The sequence below is a fragment of the Triturus cristatus genome, chromosome 3_2, assembly GCF_964204655.1.
Source record: "Triturus cristatus chromosome 3_2, aTriCri1.1, whole genome shotgun sequence".
Taxonomy (NCBI): Eukaryota; Metazoa; Chordata; class Amphibia; order Caudata; family Salamandridae; genus Triturus; species Triturus cristatus.
The window spans coordinates 442,007,203-442,014,323 of NC_140584.1; the positions used below are offsets into that span (position 1 = coordinate 442,007,203).

Below are 7,121 nucleotides of genomic sequence, written 5' to 3' on the forward strand. Positions count from 1 at the left end.
TGATTTACTGGTTGTATGGATTCAAAAGTGCATCTGGGAAGGGCTGTATGGGTGAGTTAGTGTGTGTATGGGTGTTGTGGTGAGTGAATGAATGTCTCAGTGGTATATGTGTGACTAACTACCTATGTTTTAAGGCAGTATATGTGAGTGTTGGAGTATATGAATGACTATACGTGAGAGTAAGTTATTTGAAGAGTGGGTGTATAAATGAGTGTCTGCTTGTATCAGTGATTGTATAACAAAGTAAGTATGTGTTAGTATCTGCATAAATAGGTGATGTGGTGTGTGTATAAATAACGGAGTTGGTGTGTACAACTATATACATAAGTAAATGGGTATGTGATTGATTCTTTGCATGACTGACTACGTGTGTGAGTAACTATGGATGAGTAGCGGAGTGTGACTGTATGTATAGGTGTATGAGTGCATATTATAGTACTGTATTGATGAGTAACTGCATGTATAAGTGACTGGATGTGTGTGTAGACCTAGGAAATTGGTCCGCGTCTGGCACAGGAAGCGAAGCTGTGTGTATCTCTTCTTCCGTCATTTGACTTATTTCTGTGTGTTTTCCAGTGCCTGAAGAAGTAAAATGTCGACTTTTAAGCACATTTTGGGTCCAGTCGCTGTGATAACCATACGCAACCCACCTGGGAACGCATTAAGCCCACAGGTTCAGGTGTCTCTTTTGGAAGCACTGAAGGATGTAAATCTTGATCCATCTGTAAAAGCTATTGTCCTCTGTGGAGAGAATGGCAAGTTCAGTGGAGTAGCTGACATTCGATCATTTTCACAAACTAATTCAAAGAGTTACGTAAAGCAAAATAACCTGGAGGACGTAAATGCGATGGCGGAGAAGAGTGATAAACCTGTCGTGGCTGCTATTGAAGGGGTCGCTCTTGGAGGTGGTCTGGAGCTGGCTCTTGGTTGTCATTACAGAATTGCACATGTGAAGGCTCGAGTTGGTCTCACAGAAGTGCTCCTTGGAATACTTCCAGGATCTGATGGAACTCAACGCCTTCCTCGACTGATTGGGGTACCTGCTGCTTTTGACATGATGACTACAGGAAAAATTGTTCCTGCTTCCATAGCACTGAAAAGTGGGCATTGTTGATTCAGTCACTGAAGGCAACACAGTTAAAGAAGCAATCAACTTGGCTAAAAAAGTTATTGGTCAGCCACTGGATTCTCGAAGAATTTGCTCAAAGCCCATCCAGTGCCCGCCAAATGTGGACTCACTTTTTAATGATGCAAAAGTGAAATTAAAAAAGCAGTTTCATGGAGCCAAATCTCACCAAGTTTGTGTTGAGGCGATCCGAGTCGCAGTTCAGCTACCATTTGCTGAAGGAATGGTGAAAGAAAGAGAATTGTTTTCAAGTCTCTTTAACTCAGACCAGGCCAAAGCGAGCCAATATGCCTTCTTTGCTGAGAGAAATGTGGCCAAGTGGACAACACCTTCAGGAGCAAATTGGAAATCTGCCTCACCTCAACCTATTTGGACAGCAGCAGTCATAGGCCTGGGAACGATGGGCAGAGGAATTGCTGTTAGCCTGGCAAAGGCTCAAATTCAAGTAATTGCTGTTGAAGAAGATGAACAACAGCTTGAGAAGGGAAGCAAAGCTGTGACAGCCATCCTGGAGCGTGAGATTTTGAAAGAGCAACACCTTGGGCTTGGAGACAAGTCAAGTAGCTTTGGCTCTATTACATTCACATTGGACTTTAATGCATTGAAAAATGCTGACTTAGTTATTGAAGCAGTATATGAGAACATGGCATTGAAGAAAGAAATATTCCGACGGTTGTCATCAATTTGTAAGCCAGGGACATTCTTATGTACAAATACCTCAGGGTTAGATATTGATGAAATTGCGTCTGTCACCGACAGACCCGATCTTGTAATTGGCACACACTTTTTCTCCCCAGCGCATGTGATGAAACTATTAGAAGTTGTACGTGGCTATCATTCATCTTCCACTACCATTTCCACAGTCATGAACCTAGCAAAAGTTTTAAGCAAAGTAGCAGTAGTTGTTGGTAATTGCCCATTATTTGTAGGTAATCGATTAATGGTACTTTACGTTCAGCAGTCTGTTTTCCTCTTGGAAAATGGTTGCACTCCAGAGGAAGTTGATCAAGTGCTCGAAGAATTTGGCATCGTTATGGGTCCCTTTCGGATGTCCGATCTTGCAGGCCTTGATGTAGGCTGGAGGTCTCGTATGGAGCGTGGTCTGACTGGACCAAAGTTAGTGACTGGAGCACCGGTCCGTCAGCATGAAGGAAAAAGGTACAGTCCTCTACCCGATATTCTATGTGAGAAAGGAAGGTTTGGACAGAAAACTGGCCGAGGCTGGTACCATTATGAAAAAATAGGTGGCAGGAATGCAGTGCCTGATCCATGGGTTCACAATTTTTACATGAATACAGAAGAGCTCATGCAATCAAGCAGAAGAATGTGAGCCAAGGTGAAATTTTGGAGTGGTGTCTATACCCTCTCATCAATGACGGCTTTAAGGTGTTAGAGGGTGGAATAGCTTCAGGGCCCGAAGACATTGATGTTATCTACAACAATGGCTATGGGTGGCCCAGGCATATGGGTGGTCCCATGTTCTATGCTTCAATGTTTGGTTTGCCCAGAGTACTTGTCAAACTGGAAGAATTGTATGAAAACAACCCTGACATCCCTAGCTTGAAGCCAAGTAGTTTTTTGAAGGAACTTGTAAAAAGAGGAAGTCCCCCGTTGAAAGAATGGAGATCACAACTTGGGTATCAGAACAGCAGGCTGTGAGTTGTTAATATGCTTATACTGTTAGAATGCTCACCTGGTGTTAACCTAAATCAAAATATTACATTGCTGTAAACATTAATTCTTCTACCACTATATTCTTGTCCTCTGATTAATTTCTCTAAAGCATAGTAGGCACATGGTCATTGTGATTTATAATTGATGAAGGCAAATGTAAATATAATCATCGCAAGTGACTGAAAGTTAAAGCTGCTTTTTTATGATGGGAAATCCTGAATCTATTAGTCAAAATGTCTCCACATGTACATTTGGCTGTAGTTTCTTTATACAGTTAAATTAAAACTAATATACATGGCCTGTTCCCAGTCTCTGGAAATCAATCATATATTATATTCGAGTATACTTGCCATTAGGTGCAGACTGACATATGTTTGTGCAAACTATCGTGGTCAAGAATAAAGAATTGCTCCTGACTTATTTACTCTTTAACACGTTTTGTTTAAACAATTTTCAAAAGATTCGAGAAGGCCTACGAATTTTGCAAACTATAATCAAGCATATATTTGAAAAGAAAATATAAGTTTGAAAAATCAAAGAAGCAAAATAAAATTGTAATTATCAGGAAAAAATATAAATAAAAACAATTTTATATAGACCTAGGAAATAGTGGGTGGTATGTAGTATCTGGCATTGTTATGTGTATGGTTTCAAAAATAGTAGTCTGTATTTTAGAGTGCGTGTATCAAAGTTCATATTAGGGCATCAGTATGTGCATCAGATTATCACGTGGATGATGTCATCAGTGATGTCACTGACCATGTCATGAGTGATGTAATGTGTGACGTAATCAGCAGTGCATTGCGGGTGCGCAAGTTATAGTTAGCTCAACTAACTATAACAGGGGAATTTCTATGGTTTTATATGAGTCAAATGTCCAACTAACTATAACATCCCTAAAACCTATGATTTTTTAGAGAATTTCAAAGGTTTTTTAAATGCTAATTCCTAACTATAACGTCTGTAAAACCTATGGTTTTTTCAGTGACTATATATATATATATATATATTGTTTAAAACTATTATTAACTTAATTATTTTCATGTATTTTATAATTTTAAAATTGTAAACAAAATTAACAAATAAATATATATATATATACCAATATCATCAAATCTATTAAAAAAAAAAATTCTATTATAAATGAAAACATTTAACTTTTTTAAAATCTTTAAACTTACATTTCCTACTCCAGTGAGTGCAACAGTAGGGAAAATGTTGGCTAGCAGAGGGGTAAAAATTACTATTACCACTCCAATGAGTGCAACAGTAGGGAAAGTGTTGGATAGTAGAGGGGTAAAAATTTCAATTCCCTCTCCAGTCAGTGCAACAGGAGGGAAATTGTTGGATAGCGGAGGGGTAACAATTACTATTCCCAGTCCAATGAGTGCAACAGTAGGGGAAGTGTTGGATAGCCAAGGTTTAAAAATTACTACTCCCACGAGTGCAACAGTAGAGAAAGTGTTGGATAGCGGAGGGGTAAAAATTACTATCCCCACTCCAGTGAGTGCAACAGTAGGGAAAGTGTTGGATAGTGGAGGGATAAAATGTACTATTCCCACTCCAGTCAGTGCAACAGTAGGGAAATTGTTGGATAGCGGAGGGGTAACAATTACTATTCCCAGTCCAATGAGTGCAACAGCAGGGAAAACGTTGGATAGCGTAGGGGTAAAAATTACTATTCCCACTCCAAAGAGTGCAACAGTAGGGAAAGCGTTGGATAGCGGGAGGATACAAATTACTATTCCCACTCCAGTGAGTGCAACAGTAGGGAAAGCGTTGGATAGTGAAGGAGTAAAAATTACTATTCCCACTCCAGTGAGTGCAATAGTAGCGAAAGTGTTGGATAGCAGAGGGATAACATTTACTAATCCCACTCCAGTGATTGCAACAGTAGGGACAGTGTTGGATAGCGGAAGGATACAATTTACTATTCCCACGCCAGTCAGTGCATTAATAGGGAAAATGTTGGATAGCAGAGGGACAAAATGTACTATTCCCACTCCAGTCAGTACATCAATAGGGAAAGTGTTGGATTGCGGAGGGGTAACATTTACTATTCTCAATCCAGTCAGTTCAAAATTAAAAACAAACAAAATATCAATAAAATAAAAAAATATTTTTAAAAAGTAAAGAAAAAATATAGAAATATGTTAAAAATAAAAATATCTTTAATATTAAAAATGCATATATTATAATGTAAAATACATATCACAAATACCTACAAATATTACATTAAATAAAATTAAAATTAAAATTTCAAACAAATACATATTTTTATTTAGAAATTATTTATTAACAAAAACATTAATTACATAAATTTAGTCTATTTACTTCCTACCCTAAAGCACCACACAACTCACTTTGAAGATAAAACTAAATGTATTTGCATAATTAACATAATTATTTATCAATTAAACAAATATTAGTTAAAAACAAATGAAAACATATAAAATGTAATTAACTTTCCATCCTTTACACCTATTATCCCCACAGCCCGCACCTAAAATTAAACTGTAAAAAAATTAATTACACAATTAAAAATCTTTTTTAATGATATAACTAATAGTATTTAACAACTAATTATACAGTAAGTAAAATTAATTTACTCCCCAACCTTCACCCCTATAAACCCAATACCCACACTCAAAAATATTATACAATTACACCAATTAATTCTCAATTAATTAATTAATATTCTTTATCAGCTAATCATTAATTAATTAAAAATAAATAACTTCCCACCCTTTACCCCCAAAAATCCCACAACTAAAATTAATTATACAATTTCCACATTTAACTGTCAGTTAATTACTATTAATTAACAACAAATTATTAATTAATTAAAAATAAATTTCTTCTCATCCTTTACCACTATAAACACCACAACATGCACCTAAATTTAATTATACAATTACCATAATTGTCAATTAATTAATATTAATTAACAACTAAGGGGTCGGTTCTGATCCTGTATTTTTTTTCCCTGTATGACTCGTATCCGTATTTTTTTCCATACGAATCATACAAGTCACGTCCGACCCGTGAAGTACGATCTGTACGAGGAAAAGTACATACGGATCGGCCCGATCCGTACCAATTGTAGCGGGAAAATTAGTACCAGACGGACCCGGACACTTCTCCGGAAAACGTCCCGTACACGGGGAATGACTTTGCCCGCCATGAAGCGAAGTTTGTATGCACCGTACCCCCAGCGCGAATGTATGGTGCGTACCCCCAGCGCATAGGTACGCACCGTACCCCCAGTGTGAATGTACGGTGCATACCCCCAGCGCGTAGGTACGCACCGTACCCCCAGCGTGTAGGTACGCACGATCCCCCCGCGTAGGTACGCACCGTACCCCCAGCGCGTATGTACGCACCGTACCCCCAGTGCGAATGTATGGTGCGTACCCCCATCGCGTATGTACGGTGCGTACCCCTAGCGCATATGTATGCACCGTACCCTCATTGCGAATGTAAGGTGCGTACCCCCAACATCGCGTATGTACGGTGGATGTTGCGGGTACGCGATGTTGCGGGTACGCACCGTACATACGCAATGGCGGTCTACGCACCCGCACCGTACAGAAGCAATGGGGTGTACGCACCGTACATAGCAATTTCCGTGTACGCACCTAACATCCACTACCATGGGGGTGGGTGGCTGTACGACTCGTACCCCTGTACCGTACTGAACCACGGACACTGTAAAACAGCACAAGGAGGGCCTATTCGACTAGCACAACACCACAAAACACGTCTACACTGCACAAAAGATGAAAAGGACTGACCTGGACACATCCAAACAGGCAAACAGAGGGGCAACCTCACAACCACCCCTTATAACACACCCACCAAAAATTCAAACTGACCCCACCCACAAATGGACCAATAAAAAGGGACCACACACACAAACCATGAGCCTTTGCAACAGACTCACCACTGCTACAGAGCACACACAAACCACTGCACCCATCCACCTAAACATATACACCTACACACACACCCCTTCACACATACCCCCTCTCCACATTCACACACACACCGTCACATTCAGACCCACACATCCACAACCATCCACACCCTCACCCCACATCATGCCCACCGACAAGAATCCAAAGTTCACAAGGGAGGAGCTGGACATCCTTGTCAACAAAGTCATCAGAGTCGAGCCACAGCTGTTTGGAACATTGGTCAGACAGACCAGCATAGCTGAAAAATCACGCCTGTGGCAGAGGATTGTCAAGAGGGTGAATGCTGTCGCACCCATCAGAAGGACCAGGAATGAATGCCAAGCCAGGTGGTACGATCTGCGGAG

At 39.9% G+C, this 7,121-nt stretch overlaps 1 pseudogene; it reads left to right on the forward strand.

Moving 5' to 3' along the window:
• Positions 1 to 587: 587 nt before the first annotated feature.
• On the forward strand, positions 588 to 2,813 carry LOC146857502 (peroxisomal bifunctional enzyme pseudogene; annotated as a pseudogene).
• Positions 2,814 to 7,121: the final 4,308 nt, after the last annotated feature.